The following is an 18,973-nucleotide window of genomic DNA, read 5'->3' as shown; positions in this document are numbered from 1 at the left end:
TGATTTTGGTGTCCCTTTCAGGTGTAGGAGTCTGAACTAACTTGATTTTCTTTTGTAAGAACTCCCTCCCTGGACTCTTCAGCTATCTTTGGATTCTTATTGACCTCAGACTTTATCGGATCACTTTCTCCAATGTGGTTTGGGAAACGAATGATATTCTGGGCAGAGGAGGACTGATTCTGTTATCCTAGAAGAGGGAGATGTTGGAACATACTTTCTATTCCAAAGTAAACATTTTCCAGGCCGATACTCTCTCTGCTTACTATTTTTCTTCCACCATTCATTCCTAAGAGGAATTCATGAGTTACGCATGAGAAATAGGTTTTAGCATGTGTCTCACGACCAGTAAGAAACCTCTTTACCCACTGGCCTTTAGAGTGACTATTCAGAGAAATAGAGCTTTCGTTTAGTCAGGACTTGGTCATCTGACTCAGGCCCCAGAAACGCAGAAATCAACCATTTCTCCTTCAAAATCATCCTTGCATGCCGCAAACTAACCCAGTTGGGAAATTATTTTTTTGCTGAGGGAATAGAAACACTCATCCAAGCCTGAGTCCAACAGTGTAGGAGGTGGGGAAAGCCAGGGAGCAGTCGAACGACTCTGCTCCAGGAATCTGAGAAGCAGTGTGGGTTAGTGGAAAGAGACCAGGCCTGGACGTCAGAGGACCTAAGGTCTAATTCCTTCTCCCTCATGTATCTGCCCTGTGACTTTGTTCAAGTCATTTAACTTCTCTGTGCCACAGTTACTTCATCTGTAAAAATGGGATTAAGACTCGAGGAAAGATTTCTCTCTCTTGGTTGCCCCAATCCTCCCCCTCGACCCTGGGGACCATGATGACTGAAAATGTGAAAGGGTTCTGTAGTTATAAATTCATTTTTTTAATACACCCTTAAGGTGGAAGACGGGATTTAAAGGGATCTAAAACCATCTGCATAAAACACACCTCCCTTGGAGAGCCATGTAAGTAAGATGTGTAACTGATTGCAGTGAGACATTTTATCTCCACTCACAATTCTCTTTCACAATTCTTTCTTTAGCACCAGAATGCTAGCTGATGGTAGCAAACAATAGCAGATTTTCTGGGATCTCGAGGTGCTGAGGTCATTTTAAATAGGAGAAAAGGAGGAAAACATTTTGTTCTAAGTTTATGCAAGGATCTTACAAATGTCAGCTTCTGCATCTGCTTTTCTGTGGAATTTGTTTTCAATTGATAAATACCATTCACTGACGTGATTTCCATGAACTGAAACAGCTACAGCTGACTCGTAACTGTGAGGTTCCATGATGGGCCATGATTTAGCCGGTTACGAGAGTCAAAGTTATCTTCTCGGGACAGGTGGGGCAAGACTTAGGAGGTCAGGTGTCAGACAGGAAGCATCAGAGCCAAGGGATTTATTACTCTATTTATTTATTTATTTGTGCATATTTATTCTATTTATTTTATTTTGTTAATATGTTTTGGTTTGTTCTCTGTTTCCACTTTCTAGACTGTGAGCCCACTGTTGGGTAGGGACCGTCCTATATGTCGCCAACTTGTACTTCCCAAGTGCTTAGTACAGTGCTCTGCACACAGTAAGTGCTCAATAAATACGATTGAATGAATGAATGAATGAATGAATGAATGAATGACCTAGCCAAAGAAATGGCTCAAGGTTCGAAAAACAGGCTTCCAGGACCAACTTTACATTGAGAACCTGGGGCCACAAAGAACTAACAGGCCAGAAAGCCACTTGGTTAACAACAATAATAATAATAGTCATTGGCATTTGTTAAATAACTATTATGTTCCAAGCACTGGGGTAGATTTTATACACTCAGATCACAGTTCCTGTCCCACAGGGGGCTTAGGGTCTAACCCTCGATTTACAGAAGAGGAAACTGAGGCACAAAGAGGTTAAGTCACTTGCCCAAGGTCACACAACAGGTGAGCAACACAGCCAGGGTGAGAACCCAGGTCTCCTGACTCCCAGGAGAGCCACACTGCCTCTCCATTGTCTGAGAGTGGGTTGAGTGAAGCTCAAAAAGTCACAGACCATCACCTCCATCGTCCATCTTCCTCCCCCAGCGTCTACTGATGCTCCCAGTTCTGTCAGCTGCATTTATTGAACATCTACACTTCGATTAGGCACTTGGGGAAGAGTAAGATAAGATACCTGCCCTTGAGGAGCTTACGTTCTAAAAGCGAAGACAAGCTGAAGTGAATCTATGACTATTCAGTAGCTAAAGAGTATGATTCCCCTCTCAGGGTCACACCTGGAGAGCTTCCAGTACTCTACCGGTCTTGGCTACTGGGGGGAGAGTCAAGCAGAGTTATATCCATTCCATTCCTAGCTTGGCCAGTGGCTAGGGAGTGGAGGGCAATCTACTACAAGTCAAAACTCACCCATGCTGGGTAGCAGTGGCACGGGAGAGAGTCGAGGGTGGAGACTCAAGTTTCCTGCGCGGAAAGAGGCAGTGGTAAACCGCTTCTGTATTTTTACCAAGAAAACCCTATAGATACACTACCAGAACGATTGCAAATGGAGAGCGGGGCGTTCTGGGAGAGACGTGTCTGTGGTATCGCTATGGGTCGGAAACGACTCGACAGCATGAGACAAGACAAAGAGCATGAGGTAGATTTAAATAATAAGCACAGATCAGTCTGCCAATAATCTGATGGATAAGCACGTAGGAAAGAGCACTACACAGGGCTGAGAGGTTGTCATGGCCAGGACAGTGGAGATTGTAGGACTGAAAAATTGAAGAGGCAGGATTTGGATTCCCTGATTTTCTTACCCAAAAGGTGCTTCATTTCTCCAGGCCATTCTGTTTCTCCCCTCCCTGTCTCCAGCCTCTTCGCTCTCCAACTTACATTACTGCACATGGAACACGTCCTCGAAACGTAGCACAGCACAAGTCTCTCCATGTCTCAAGAATCTCCACTGGCTTTCTATTTCCCCCTGTATCGTACTTAGAGATCTCCATCAATAGATCAAACAATGAATGGTATTTATTGAGCCCTACTGTGTGCAGAGCAAAGTACTAAGCGCTTGGAGGAGTATAGTACAATAGAGTTGGTAGACATAGTATGAAGATACGCACAAAAGGGGTAAGGGTGGGGTGAGTTCCTAAATGCTGAGGGTGTACAGACTCAAGCTCATGGGTGATTCATTAGGGAGGGAAAACAGGATGGGGAGGTGAGAGATTATTCAGAGGAAGCTTCCAGAAGGAGATAGCAATTTTAGTAGGGCTTTGAAGATGGGGAGAGTAGTAACCTGTCAGATGTGATGGGGGCTGGGGATTGTTTCAGGCCAGAAACAAGATAAATCCTCTAGATTCAGTCTGGGGCTGCTCCCCTCTGCCTGGAACTTCCTTCTTGCCCATCTCATCACCATTTCATCCTCATCTTGGTGCTGAATTCCTAATTGCTACCCATCCGTGACTCTCTGTTCCTTATCGAGCACATCGAGGGACCCCACATCCAATCCTTCATGTCACCAGTCCCTCACTGGTCTTTTCCTTTCTCTGGCTCTTTCCCGCTGGTTCTCCGTCAGTGGCCCGAGTCCCCAGGTCTAGCACCCAGGCCCCACCGTTCCCATCATTCCTGCTAATGAAGTGAGGCCTCTGTTGACTTACTCCATTAGTTGGTAAGCACCCTACTTCAAATCACTCCTCTTTGTGTTTGCCTGCTCTTCATCTTTCTCCTGGGACGCCTTAGCAGTATACCCATTCTCTTCTTCTCAGTCGCCTCCTGCAATCTCCTCAGAATCCTTCCTGGTGGAGGCCAGGTCTCCCAAATTTCTCCCTGATAACAGCTCTGTCCCCTTGCCCTCTCTAATTCCTGCTAAGCCTTTCCATGTCTTGCCCCAGAAACAACACACACACATGACGTACATACACGCACCCACACACACAGCACATGCAGTCCTTGGGGAGCACGTTTAGGATCTGCACTTGCATGATTTGTGCTCCCCATATCTGGGAGAGGGGCCTTGGGGGAAAGGTGTGAAGGCCCTGTGTCTTTCTGCAGCAAATTTCTGGCAAGATCCAGAAAGAGCAGTGCCGGGCACTCACTTCTCCTTCTCTGGGGTTCATTTGGAGGTTTAGTGGAAGACGAGGAGCCTGTGATAGCCCAGTAAGCACGCTTCTCCTCGGCCAGAAAATGACCCTGCTGGGCTAGCTTACAGGCAACCTTGGGGCCCTTTGGAGCCTCAGTCTGAGCGGCGTTTGCTGCCTGCCGAAGGATCTGGGAGCATAACAGCGACTGGAGCGGCCCAGACATCCAAGCTTTCCCTGCCAGGTGACCAGCTGGAGGGCGGGGGGAGGGGACACCACGGGGACTGAGAGGCCGGGCGATTTGGCTGGAAATATCTTAGTTCCTCCCCAGCTGCCAGGGAAGGGAGGACTCAAGGACACAGATCCAAATTCAGAGCCAAGCTCCTGCCCAACGGAGGCGGAGGGGAGGAAAGGGGAGGTGGGAGGCGGCTCAGCTCAGCAGCCTAGACCTGTCAGGAGCCGCCGAGAACCAATGCCACTGATTGGGCAATGCCACTGGGCATATTACTCCCCTCCTTGGGCATATTACTCCCCTCCTCAAAAACCTCCAATGGCTACCGATCAATCTGCGCATCAGGCAGAAACTCCTCACCCTGGGCTTCAAGGCTGTCCATCACCTCGCCCCCTCCTACCTCACCTCCCTTCTCTCTTTCTCCAGCCCAGCCCGCACCCTCCGCTCCTCCACCGCTAATCTCCTCACTGTACCTCGCTCTCGCCTGTCCCGCCATCGACCCCCGGCCCACGTCATCCCCCGGGCCTGGAATGCCCTCCCTCTGCCCATCCGCCAAGCTAGCTCTCTTCCTCCCTTCAAGGCCCTGCTGAGAGCTCACCTCCTCCAGGAGGCCTTCCCAGACTGAGCCCCTTCTTTCCTCTCCCCCTCGTCCCCCTCTCCATCCCCCCGTCTTACCTCCTTCCCTTCCCCACAGCACCTGTATATATGTATATATGGTTGTACATATTTATTACTCTATTTATTTATTTATTTATTTATTTTACTTGTACATTTCTATCCTATTTATTTTATTTTGTTGGTATGTTTGGTTCTGTTCTCTGTCTCCCCCTTTTAGACTGTGAGCCCACTGTTGGGTAGGGACTGTCTCTATGTGTTGCCAATTTGTACTTCCCAAGCGCTTAGTACAGTGCTCTGCACATAGTAAGCACTCAATAAATACGATTGATTGATTGATTGATTGATTGATGATCATTCCCGGAGATTGTTGGCCATTCACCGGGTAGTGGCAGCCCACACAGCCGATGGCACGCGGGGTGGTGGACATAAATTGCCGGTCAGCTTGGTGCAAATGTGCCACTCTTAGCTGGATGGGGAGGTGGCAGTGTCACCTCGCCACATCCCACCTCTGGCCTGGAAGGCCCGCCCCCCTCAAATCCGACACAAAGACTCTCCCCACCTTCAAAGCCTTGTTGCAGACTCATCTCCTCCAAGAGGCCTTTTCTGACTAAGCCCTCCTTTCCCTCTTCTCCCACTCCCTTCTGTGTCACTCTGACCTGCATCTTTTAGTCAACTCCCTCCCAGCCCCGTGGCACATATGTCCACATCTGTAATTTATTTCTTTATGTTAACGTCTGTCTCCCCCTCTATACTGTAAGCTCATCGTGGGCAATGAATGTGTCTATTTATTGTCATATTGTACTCTCCCAAGTGCTTAGTTCAGTGCTCTGCACACAGGAATTGCTCAATAAATCCAATTGAATGAACCTCCATCTCACCCAGGTCTGGTGGGTGGGCTGCTTGGTTCCAGTTCAGGGCCATCACGTGGCCACTTTCTCCCATCCTGTAACATTTCAATCTGCTGTGGAGCAAGTTGCTCTTTCTCCACAGGCCAGGCCTCCTGTGGGAAAGGCTGGAATTTGGAAGAGTAGGGAGCCTCCCTTCCCTCCGCTTCACCGCAGCCACCCCCTCCAATTCCCTGAACTGTCAGCAAACCTCCACTCTGCAGCTTGAGACGTCAGCACGTCCACGTGAAAGGCCCCCATACATCTTATTCCCCACATCTCTGCTTATGTCTCCGCCTCTGTCTGTCTCCCTTTCCTTCCTGCTGTGGGGCCCCTGCCAGAGTCTAAGAGATACACCATTCGGAAAGAGTTTCTCCCTCCTGGCTCCCCCAACAGAACGAAAGAATGAAAAAACATTTTTTTTCCATTTAAAATCTCTCTCTTGATGCAAAACACAGAGCGATGTATAAACAGACCCAGGCGGATAACATAAGGCAACTTTCCTAAAGATACAACTCTATGGCATCCTACTTTGTCACTATGTCACCTTGTAACCTCCCTAGAGCTTAGAACAGTGCTTTGCACATAGTAAGCGCTTAATAAATGCTATTATTATTATTATTATTATGTCATTTCCATTTTCCTATTGCTGGATCACCAAAGAGCACTCTTCCAAGCTTTGTTGACCAGGATCCCACTCCAGCTGGTAGCCCAAGTTCTTACTAGCTGAGGAAGGAGATGGGCAGGAGGCTGGGACTTCCCTCCCCCAAGCTCTGCCTCTGATCCTGGCCCTTCTGGAGGCCACGATACCGTTATTATTATTATTATTATGGCATAAGGTTGCATATAAGAGGTCATGGGTTCTAATTCCAGCTCTGCCACTTGTCTGCTATGTGGCCTTGGGCAAAACAGTTCACTTCTCTGTGCCTCGGTTACCTCATCTATAAAATGGGGATTGAGACTGTGAGCCCCATGTGGGACAGGGATTGTGTCCAACGTGATTTGCTTGGTTCTTACTAAGCGCTTAACAAATACCCTAATTATTATAATTATTATGCAGCTCCTTTTCATAACTGGATAGTGGAGGGCTTGGACCAGATGGCAAAACCAGAGGAATGGGCAAAGTTAGAGCTAAGCAGAGCAGAGCCAGGCAAGTTGGATAAGAAGAGCTAAAGGGCTCAGTGAAGACCCAAAGGGGGAAAACAACGACTAGAAGCGTTTGCAAAGACCCAGCACCTGGGGGATGGTGGAAACAGGGAAGTCACTTCTGGAACAAATTGGAGAAAGGCAAGGTAGCAAAAAGCCACGTTATCAGGCTCAGCCTGGAGATAAAATAACATCAAAGCCTGCTGTTCCGGCTGAGGAGGCTGGGTTCCTGTTCTTCCGATGCCCTGACCTGAGCCTCTGGAAGGACACCCATTTCCCTCGAGAGTCACGGTCCTCTAAATGTCCCCGTTTCTTGTTGCCACAGCAACAGGATGCTGGCATATTTAGAGAAGGCCCACGTCCTCTCGGAATCAGCAACTGGGAAGATGGTAATCCCAGGGGCCGAGAGGTGGGGCAGGGGGTCAAGACAACAGATCTGGATTCAGCAATTGCCTGGTGATAGGTCACAACTTGATCATTAATCCTTAAATCCATTCCCTCACCATCTACCCATCCCTATCCCCCTTGGATTTTGCAAATTGTTCCTTTCGTTCTGCTCGCCGAAGCTCTTTCTTCCCACTTCTGCTGCTTCTTTTATACAGGATGACCATGGTACAGGATGACCACATTGCAGGATGCAGCCCCCTCCCCCTCGACTGACCTGACCAAGTGATGACTGCAGGATGGCTGTGCTGGGAGGGAGTTTCTCAGCATCCCTCAGGCCCGCAGCACTAATGCACTGAACATCATACTCTGCTGCTTCTCCTCTCTATTGTTTTATTTTCATCTGCCTCCCCAACTAGTTTGTAAACTCCTTGAGGCCAGAGACACCCTTACAACCATCATTCCCCCTAAAATCATGCCAAATCATGCCAACTTGTATTTCGCAAGTGCTTAGTACAGTGCTCTGCACACAGTAAGTGCTCAATAAATACGATTGAATAAGTGAATGAATGAATCGAGCCCTAGTCAATCAATTGTATTTATTGAGCATTTACTATGTGCACAGCACTGTACTAAGCACTTGGGAGAGCACAATATAACAGAGTTGGTAGATGCATCCCTTGCCCACAAAGAGCCCTCTCTGCTGTAGTGGGAGGAGACAACGCAGGGGCCTGAGGCCTTCGGTAAGGTTTAGGATGTTGGAGTTTGGGATCCACTGAGTTTGTACTGGGGTTCAGTTGGACCCTGAACAGCCCTGCCTGCCTGGGGCAAGAAACATGAAACTGTAACTCCCATAGTATTTATTAGTAGTATCAGCATTTATTCCATTCTCAGGGTTGCACCTGGAGAGTTTCCAGTCCTCTACCAGTCTTGGCTACGGGAGAGAGAGTCAAGCAGAGGCCTATCCCTTCCATTCCTATCTTGGGCAGTGGCTAGCGAGTGGCAGGCAATCTGCTACAAGTCAAAACTCACCTGTTTCTGGGCAGCAGCGGTACAGAAGAGAGTCGAGGGCAGAGACTCAAGTTTACTGCATGGAAGGAGGCAATGGTAAAATTCAATGGATACACTACCAGAACGATTGCAGACAGAGAGCGGGAGAGATGTGTCCGTGGTGTCACTACGGGTCGAAACGACTCACTGTCATTCATCACTTCCTGTGTGTAAAGCACTGCACAACTACATATTCTATTGTATTGTTCTCTTCCCATCCCATGCCCCAGTACACTGCTGAGTTTGGCTAATAATAATTATTGTATTTGTTGGGTGTTCATTATGTGCCAAGCACTGTGCTAAGTGTTGGGGTACATACAAGATCATCAGGAATCATGTGGGGTTCACAGTCTGAGTAGGAGGGAGAACAGGTATTGAATAGAAAGGAGCTGCAGATGGGGGAAAGTGGGGCTTAGTCTGAGAAGGCCTCTCGGAGGAGATGTGCCTTCAGTAAAGCTTGGAAGGTGGGGAGAGTAATTGTCTGATGGATTTGAGGAGGGAGGGCGTTCCAGGCCAGAGGCAGGACGTGGGCCGGGGGTCAGCGACGATCTCCCAAAACATGCCCGCCTACCTACCTAATCGTCAGACGCCTGACTCCATTACCTGGTTACGGAGGTTGGGAGGTTTACAAAGCTGCACTGCAGCCCATTAGGGGCAGGACAAGACTTTGGTTTCATTAAACTTTTTTATTGCCGAGGATTTACCTGGCAGTTTATAAACATTTAGTTCCCGTGTAGGACTGAACTTGATCCTGAGAGCCAAGTTCGGAGATGAGTGAAGTCGGGGTTCCCAAAGGCTCTCCTGGGGCATCGGGTCATTCATTCATTCATTCAATCGTATTTATTGAGCGCTTACTGTGTGCAGAGCACTGTACTAAGCGCTTGGGAAGTACAAGTTGGCAACATATAGAGACGGTCCCTACCCAACAATGGGCTCACAGTCTAGAAGGGGGAGACGGGCAACAAAACAAAACATGGGGACAGGTGTCAGCAGAACAAATAGAATTAAAGCTAAATGCACATCATTAACAAAATAAATCGAATAGTAAATATGTACAAGTAAAATAAATAGAGTAATAAATCTGTATAAACATATATACAGGTGCTGTGGGGAGGGGAAGGAGGTTGGGTGGGGGGGGATGGGGAGGAGGAGAGGAAAAAGGTGGCTCGGTCTGGGTCATTGCCCAGCCTGACACTCAACGTATTCGAACAATGGCAAACTGCGCGGCACAGAGCCCATCAGGGGATGTGATCTTGCTGAGTGAGGAGTTCACTCACAAACCAGCCAAGCCTCATGATGAGAATGGAAAGAGGCCCTCACTTCCAACCAGCCTCAGCTTTTCTCTGCAGGCTCTCATTTCCCCCTGCCTCTAGGACATCTCTCGCTGATGTCTCAACTCAGTATTTCCATAACTGAGCTCCTCAGTTTCCCTCCCAAATCCCCATTTCCACCTAACTTTTCCACAGCTGACAGCACCTCCATTCTCCCCCTCTATACCGTAAGGTCCTTGTGGGCAGGGAACGTGTCTACCAACTCTGTTATATTGTACTCTCCCAAGCGCTTAGTACAGTGCTCTGCACATGGTAAGCGCTAGATAGACACCACTTGATTGATTCTCCCTGTCTCTCAAGCCTGTAACCTTACTATTTATTTTATTTTCTATTTATTTTATGTTGATAGTATGTTTGGTTTTGTTCTCTGTCTCCCCCTTTCAGACTGTGAGCCCACTGTTGGGTAGGGACTGTCTCTATATGTTGCCAACTTGTACTTCCCAAGCGCTTAGTACAGTGCTCTGCACACAGTAAGCGCTCAATAAATACGATTGATGATGATGATACTTTCTCCTTGACTCCTCTTTCTCTTTCAACCCTCATGTTCAGTCTGTCACCTAATCCAGTCAGTTCTACCTTCCCGGGATCTCTAGAATCTGCCCCCTCCTCTTCATCAGAGAAGCAGCGTGGCTCAGTGGAAAGAGTCCGGGCTTTGGAGTCCAGAGGTCATGCGTTCAAATCCCGGCTCCGCCACTTGTCAGCTGTGTGACTTTGGACAAGTCATTTAACTTCTCTGCGCCTCAGTTACCTCATCTGTAAAATGGGGATTAAGACTGTGAGCCCCCCGTGGGACAATCTGATCACCTTGTAACCTCCCCAGCACCTAGAACAGTGCTTTGCATGTAGTAAGAGCTTAATAAATGCCTCGTCATCATTATTATTATTATCCAAACTGCTATTACAGTGGTCCAAGAACTTGTCATATCCCCACTCAATTACTGCATCGATAGAGGCCCCTGTGGCATGGAGAGGATTACCCCTGGCTTAGCTTCAGCTCTCTGTGGCAGGTGAAAGATGCGCTACCATCAGCGCTTAGAACAGTGCTAAGCGCTTAGAACAGTGCTTTGCACATAGTAAGCACTTAACGAATACCATCATTATTATTACCATCCACAGTTACCATCCACATAAATAAGCAGAAGTGGGAGACTAATAATGATAATAGTAATTGTGGTATTTATTAAGCACTTACTACATGCCAGGCACTGGGCACGTAGACACCAGAAAATCAGGTTGGACACCATCCCTGTTCCATTTGGGGCTCACCTTCTCAATCCCCATTTTACAGATGAGGTAACTGAGGCACAGAGAAGTAAAGTGACTCACCCAACGTCACAGAACAGACAAGTGGCGGAGCCAGGATTAGAATACAGATCCTTTGACTTTTAGGCTCGTGCTCTATCCATTAGGTCACGAGGCTTCTCCAACCAGAGAAAAGGGAGTTATGCTACGGTAAAGCTGATTTCCTGGATTCATTCATTCATTCATTCATGCTATTTATTGAGTGCTTACTGTGTGCAAAACACTGTACTAAACACTTGGGAGAATACAGAATAACAATAAACAGACATATTCCCTGCCCACAACGAGCTCATAGTCTAGAGCAGTTAGAAGCAGCGTGGTTCAGTGGAAAGAGCCCCAGCTTTGGAGTCAGAGGTCATGGGTTCAAATCCCTGTTCCGCCAATTGCCAGCTGTGTGACTTTTGGGCAAGTCACTTAACTTCTCTGTGCCTCAGTTCTCTCATCTGTAAAATGGGGGTGAAGACTGTGAGCCCCCCATGGGACAACCTGATAATAATAATAATGATGATGGCATTTATTAAGCGCTTACTATGTGCAAAGCACCGTTCTAAGCGCTGGGGATATTACAAGGTGATCAGGCTGTCCCACGGGGGGCTCACAGTCTTAATCCCCATTTTACAGATGAGGGAACTGAGGCACAGAGAAGTTAAGTGACTTGCCCAAAGTCACGCAGCTGACAATTGGCGGAGCTGGGATTTGAACGCATGACCTCTGACGCCAAAGCCCGTGCTCTTTCCACTGAGCCACGCTGCATCATATAACAATGTAACAGACACCTCCCCAGTGATCACCTTGTAAACTCCCCAGCGCTTAGAACAGTGCTTTGCACATAGTAAGGGCTTAATAAATGCTATCATTATTATTATTATAGAGGGGGAGACAGACATTACGTTAATATACACACATAAATAAATAAACTACAGATACATACATAAGTGCCGTGGGGCTGAAAAGGGGAAGGAATGAAGGTATATGTATATATGTTTGTACATATTTATTACTCTATTTATTTATTTATTTTACTTGTACATAGCTATTCTATTCATTTTATTTTGTTAGTGTGTCTGGTTTTGTTCTCTGTCTCCCCCTTTTAGACTGTGAGCCCACTGTTGGGTAGGGACTGTCTCTATATGTTGCCAATTTGTACTTTCCAAGCGCTTAGTACAGCGCTCTGCACATAGTAAGCGCTCAATAAATACGATTGATGATGATGATGATGAAGGGAGCAAGTCAGGGTGACACAGAAGGAAGTGGGAGAAGAGGAGAGGAGGGTTTAGTCAAGGATTCTTGGAGGAGATGGGCCTTCAGTAAGGTTTTGAAGGGGGACATAACAATTGTCTGTCTGATATGAGGGGGGAGAGCGTTCCAGGCCAGAGGCAGGATGTGGGCAAGAGGTTGACGGCGAAATAGATGAGATCAAGGTACAGTGAGAAGGTTAGTACTAGAGGAACGAAATGTGCTGGCAGGGTTGTAGCAGGAGAGTCGTGAGGTGAGGTGGGAGGTGGTAAGGTCATTGACTGTTTTAAAATCAATGTTTGTTTGATTTTGTTTGATGCGGAGGTGGAGGTGGAGGTGGATACGTAAGTATCAATTATGTATTTATTTATTTATATTAATGACTGTCTCCCCCTCTAGACCATAAACTCACTGTGGGCAGGGAACATGCCAGCCAACTCGGTTATATTGTGCTTTCCCAAGTGCTTATAACAGTGCTCTGCACAGAGGAAGGGCTCAATAAATACAATTGATTGATTATTACTACTGACCTATTCTGATGTCAGAGCTGCCTCACTTGAATGCCACTGACCCAGGAGACACTCTTGGTTGGTGATCATTCCCAAAGGGACCACTCACTCGGATTGTGGCTCACAACTGTCCCCAAACACCAGTGAGATCCCAGAGAAGCAGTGTGGCCTAGTGGAAAGAACACAGTCCCGGGAAAGAGTCAGGAGGGCTGGGTTCCAATACCGTTTCCACCACTTCCCTGATGCGTAACTTCCAGCAAGTCACTTCTCTGTGCCTCAGTTCTCTCATCTGTAAAGTGAAGATTATTTCTTATTATTATTCTTAGACTGTGATTGTGGTGGGAAAAAGAGACTGGATCCAATCTGATTGCATTGTATCTACCGCAGCACTTAATAAATATTAGTAATCTCACTGGGCTGCCATCTTGGCGCCCAGACCCCTAGCCCACGACCTCATCATCACCATCATCAATCGTATTTATTGAGCACTTACTGTGTGCAGAGCACTGTACTAAGCGCTTGGGAAGTACAAATTGGCAACATATAGAGACAGTCCCTACCCAACAGTGGGCTCACAGTCTAAAAGGGGGAGACAGAGAACAAAACCAAACATACTAACAAAATAAAATAAATAGAATAGATATGTAATAAATAGAATAGATATGTATATTCCTCCCTCTGGCCTCCCTCTGGCCTGGACCACTCTCCCTCCTCAAATCTAACAGACAATTACTCTCCCCCGCTTCAAAGCCTCATTGATGACACATCTCCTCCAAGAGGCCTTCCCTGACTAAACTTCCCTTTCCTCTTCTCCCCAACCCCTCTGCGTCACCCTGACTTGCTCCCTTTTTTCATTCGCCCCTCCTAAGCCCACAGCACTATGAACAGATCTGTAATTTATTTATATTTATATTATATTTATATTATATATATAATATAAATATATATAATATAAATATATATAAATATAATATAATATAAATATATATTATATTTCTATTATATTAATCATCCCCCTCTAGACTGTAAACTCATTGTGGGCAGGGAATGTGTCTATTGTTATATGGTACTCTCCCAAGCGCTTAGTACAGTGCTCTGCATACAGTAAAAGCTCAGTAAGACTGACTGAATTTATGAACAAATATCGCAATTATTATTATGCCAGATGCAGAGTCACTTGGATGCATTTCACTGATCCACCACTTGTCAGCTGTGTGGCTTTGGGCAAGTCACTTCACTTTACTGTGCCTCAGTTGCTTCATCTGTAAAATGGGGATTAAGATTGTGAACCCCGCGTGGAACAACCTGATCACCTTGTATCCTCTTCAGCGCTTAGAACAGTGCTTTGCACGTAGTAAGCGCTTAATAAATGCCATTATTATTATTATTATTATTATTATTATTATTATTATTTCTTTGCAGCAGAGGTTTGCGCCCTCTGCTTCCAAAGAAACTCTGGAACTCCCCGAGTTCCCAGTTCATCAGAAAGTCCTGCCTGACTGGCAAGTTCCTCCTTTCTTTGATTATCGTCTGTGGGAACCCTTTTCAGAGGAAATTCCTCTCTTGGTGATGCAGATAGCCCGGGTTCCTCCTCCTTTTGATGTGTGAAACCTTGAGAGGAAGTTTCTCCTTTTGGTGATCAAAGAGTTGGTTTCTAGAGGCCCTGCTTCCAGAAATGAGCGGATCCAGAGTGGGAACTGTTGTTGGAGCAGTTCAATCATATTTATTGAGCGCTTACTGTGTGCAGAGCAGTGTTCTGAGCGCTTGGGAAGTACAAATCGGCAACATATAGAGACGGTCCCTGATGCAGGCTTGGTATGCTATCTCACTGTTATGAAATATTCTGCAGCTTGTGTGTTTGTGTGCCCATTGGCCCTCTGCACCACTGGTTAGAATTTGCACATAATAATTGCTATTACTATTACTACAACTACTACTTGTTAACAGCCTCCTCACAGATCTCCCTGCCTCCAGTCTCTTCCCTCTCCAATATATACTTCATTCATTCATTTAGTCATATTTATTGAGCACTTACTGTATGCAGAGCACTGTACTAAGCGCTTGGGAAGTACAAGTCGGCAACATATATTCATTCCTTCATTCATTCAATCGTATTTATTGAGCGCTTACTGTGTGCAGAGCATTGTACTAAGCACTTGGGAAGTACAAGTCGGCAACATATATTCATTCCTTCATTCCTTCAATCGTATTTATTGAGCGCTTACTGTGTGCAGAGCACTGTACTAAGCGCTTGGGAAGTACAAGTCGGCAACATATATTCATTCCTTCATTCATTCAAGCATATTTATTGAGCGCTTACTGTGTGCAGAGCACTGTACTAAGCGCTTGGGAAGTACAAGTTGGCAACATATATTCATTCCTTCATTCATTCAATCGTATTTATTGAGCGCTTACTGTGTGCAGAGCACTGTACTAAGCGCTTGGGAAGCCCAAGTCAGCAACATATAGAGACGGTCCCTACCCAACAGTGGGCTCACAGTCTAGAAGGGGAAGACAGACAACAAAACAAAGCATGTAGACAGGTGTCAGAATAAATAGAATTGTAGCTATAGGCACATCATTAATAAAACAGAGTAGTAAATATGTACAAGTAAAATAAATAGAGTAATAAATATGTGCAAATATATCCAAGTGCTGTGAGGAGGGGAAGAAGGTAGGGCGGAGGGGGCACGATGGGAAGGAGGAGAGGAAAAAGAGGGCTCAGTCTGGGAAGGCCTCCTGGAGGAGGTGAGCTCTCATTAGGGCTTTGAAGAGAGGAAGCTAGCTAGTTTGGTGGATGTGTGGAGGGAGGGCAAAGACGTAAATGTAGATTAAATGATTGTTTTTCTGTCCAAGCTAGAGGTATTTCACTGGAAGTAAGTGAAGGGTCTGTCCTTAGGGTGGAGCAGATCAAGGGCCCTGCCTTTCCTGGTGCCTTACAGAGCCACTTGATGATGATAATAATAACTGTGGTATTTAAGCGCTTACCAGGCACTATACTAAGCACTGGGGTGGACACAAGCCACTTATCTGCCGGGCAAGGACTTCAAGGGATTGGGCCCACTTTTAAATCCCCGAAGTGGACTCAGTCTAAAATTAAAAATAAATCAGAACACCAAATTTTACAAAAGGTCTTCAAATGTAAGCAGGGAGCTGTGGACACCATTGCAATTTTACGCTTACGCTACTTAAGGCACCTAGTAAGTGCTTAACAAATACCATTATTATTATTATTCTAGACTGTGAGCCCACTGTTGGGTAGGGACTGTCTCTTTATGTTGCCAACTTGTACTTCCCAAGCGCTTAGTACAGTGCTCTGCACACGGTAAGCGCTCAGTTAACACGATTGATTGATTGATTGATTGATATTATTATTATTATTATTTCCCCCTTCTCCCCCTCCGCATCCCCCCCACCTTACCTCCTTCCCCTCCCCACAGCACCTGTATATATGCATATATGTTTGTACGTATGTTTGTACTCGATGTATTTATTTATTTTATTTGTACATATTTATTCTATTTATTCTATTTCGTTAATATGTTTTGTTTTGTTTTCGGTCTCCCCCTTCTAGACTGTGAGCCCGCGGTTGGGTAGGGACCATCTCTATAGGTTGCCAACTTGGACTTCCCAAGCGCTTAGTACAGTACTCTGAACGCAGTAAGCACTCAGTAAATATGATTGAATGAATGAATGAATGAACAGTTAAGCGCTCAATAAATATGAATGAATGAATGAATGAATGAATGAATGAATGAATGAATGAATAAATGAACAGTTAAGCGCTCAATAAATACGATTGAATGAATGAAGGGCAAGTCCGCCCCCTTGTGGAACAGATGCCACCTTACATCCGATTCATCCAGGAGCCTCCTACTTCCAATTTCTTCTTACATTTTAGTTCTTTGGGATGTCCCTATTCACTAAGTCCTTTCACAGATGTCCTTTAAGGCTAATAATAGCAGTACCTTGAATTTGTTTGGTGTTTTTCTTTTTCCAAAGTGTTGTCCTCCCTTCAAAGCCCTACTGAGAGCTCACCTCCTCCAGGAGGCCTTCCCAGACTGAGCCCCCTCTTCCCCCCTCCCTCCTCCCCATCCCCCCCGCCTTACCTCCTTCCCCTCCCCACAGCACCTGTATATATGTACATATGTTTGTACGTATTTATTACTCTATTTTATTTGTACACATTTATTCTATTCATTTGATTTTGTTAATATGTTTTGTTTTGTTCTCTGACTCCCACTTCTTGACTGTGAACCCACTGTTGGGTAGGGACCGTCTCTATATGTTTATTACTCTATTTATTTATTTATTTTACGTGTACACATTTATTCTACTTATTTTATTTTGTTAATATGTTTTGTTTTGTTCTCTGTCTCCCCCGTCTAGACTGTGAGCCCACTGTTGGGTAGGGACCGTCTCTATATGTTGCCGACTTGTACTTCCCAAGCGCTTAGTACAGTGTTCTGCACACAGTAAGCGCTCAATAAATACGATTGAATGAATGAATGAATGACTTGTACTTCCCAAGCACTTAGTACAGTGCTCTGCACACAGTAAGCGCTCAATAAATACGATTGAAAAGTCACATGAATGATTTCCTCCCAGTGAGGTAGGGAAGTGGTAGAAGTTATTACCCCCATTTTATAGGTGAGGAAACAGACCTAGAGAAGGAAAACTAGGGACCCTAGAGCACACAGCAGGGACTGGCAGGTTTTGAACCCAAGGCTCCCGACTCCTAGACATGTTTTGCTCCTCTCATGCCAACCTATTCACTGTTAACTCCTAGTCAACCTCCCCCTTTATATCTGCCAAACCACTACTCTCCCCATCTTCGAGGTCCTTCTGAAATTACACCTCATCCTTTCCTTTCCTTACTAATCTTTCATCTCCACAACCAACGCCGCTGACCTCTCTGTGGTCAATCCTAAAGGACGCTCTGCTAGCCTAATCCTCCTCGATCTCCCCACTGCCTTCGGGAATGTGTAACACTCTCTTCTCCTGGAAACATTGGTTTTGCTATAGTTTTCACTAGACTAAATAATAATAATAAATATTTTTTAAATTTATTTATATTGTTGCTACTGATGCCTGTCTATTTGTTTTGTTTCGTTGTCTATCTCCCCCCTTATAGACTGTGAGCCCGTTGTTGGGTAGGGATTGTCTCTATCTGTTGCCAAATTGTACTTTCCAAGCGCTTAGCACAGTGATCTGCACACAGGAAGCGTTCAATAAATACGACTGAATAGACCATACGCCTTCCCATATGCCGCAGAAGTAGAGCACAGGCCTGGTAATCAGAAGGTCATGGGTTCTAATCCCGACTCCACCACAGGTCTGCTGTGTGACTCTGGGCAAGTCACTTCACTTCTCTGTGCCTCAGTTACCTCATCAGTCAAATGGGGATTAAGACTGTGATCCCCGTGGGGGACAGGGACCAAGTGCTTAGTACAGTGCTTTGCACCCAGTAAGCGCTCAGTGAATACGATTGAATGAATGAATGTCCAACCTGATTAACTTGTAGTTACCGCAGCACTTAGTATGGTGCCTGGCACATAGTAAGCGCTGAACAAATTCCATAAAAGAAAAAAAAAGACCTCTCAGATGCTTTCCACACCTTTGATCACGCTTTTCTCCTGGAAACATTATCTAACCTCAGTTTCAATGACACTGTCCTCTCCTGGTTTTCCTCCTATCTCTCTGGCCACTTATTCTCAATCTCTTTCACAACCTCCTCCTCCTCCTCCCATCCTCTAACTGTGGTTGTCCCTCAAGAGCCATTTCAGAGTCCCCTACTATTCTCCATCCACACCCACTCCCTTGGAGAATTCTTTTGCTCCCATGACTGAAACTACCACCTCTATGCGGATGATTCCCAAATCTACATCTCCCTTTGTCCCTCTCTACAGTCTCACATTACCTCCTGCCTTCAGTACATTTCTGTTGGGATATCCTGCCGACAACTCAAACTTAATGTGTCCAAAACAGAGCTCCTTACGCTCCCATCTGTCCTTCCCCTGATTTTCCCATCACTGTAAATGGCACCACCATCCTTCCTGCCTCACAAGCCAGTAAACTTCGCATTATTCTTTACCCCTCTCTCTCATTTAACACACATATTCAATCTATCACTAAATCCTCTGGATTTAACCTTCACCACATCACTAAAATCCACCCTTTCCTCTCCATTCTAACTGCTATCACTAAGCACCTATCCTATCCCGCCTTGATTATGGTATCGCCCT

General features: G+C 45.8%; 1 non-coding gene across 1 annotated transcript; it reads left to right on the top strand.

Moving 5' to 3' along the window:
* The first annotated feature begins 2,236 nt into the window (after positions 1-2,236).
* Positions 2,237-2,374, top strand: LOC119931890. Its single transcript, XR_005452194.1, has one exon. It is a non-coding gene; the product is annotated as a small nucleolar RNA SNORA7 (small nucleolar RNA).
* The last annotated feature ends 16,599 nt before the right edge of the window (positions 2,375-18,973 follow it).

The sequence above is a fragment of the Tachyglossus aculeatus genome, chromosome 8 (assembly GCF_015852505.1).
Source record: "Tachyglossus aculeatus isolate mTacAcu1 chromosome 8, mTacAcu1.pri, whole genome shotgun sequence".
Classification (NCBI taxonomy): domain Eukaryota; kingdom Metazoa; phylum Chordata; class Mammalia; order Monotremata; family Tachyglossidae; genus Tachyglossus; species Tachyglossus aculeatus.
This window is presented reverse-complemented; position numbering and strand designations above follow the sequence as displayed.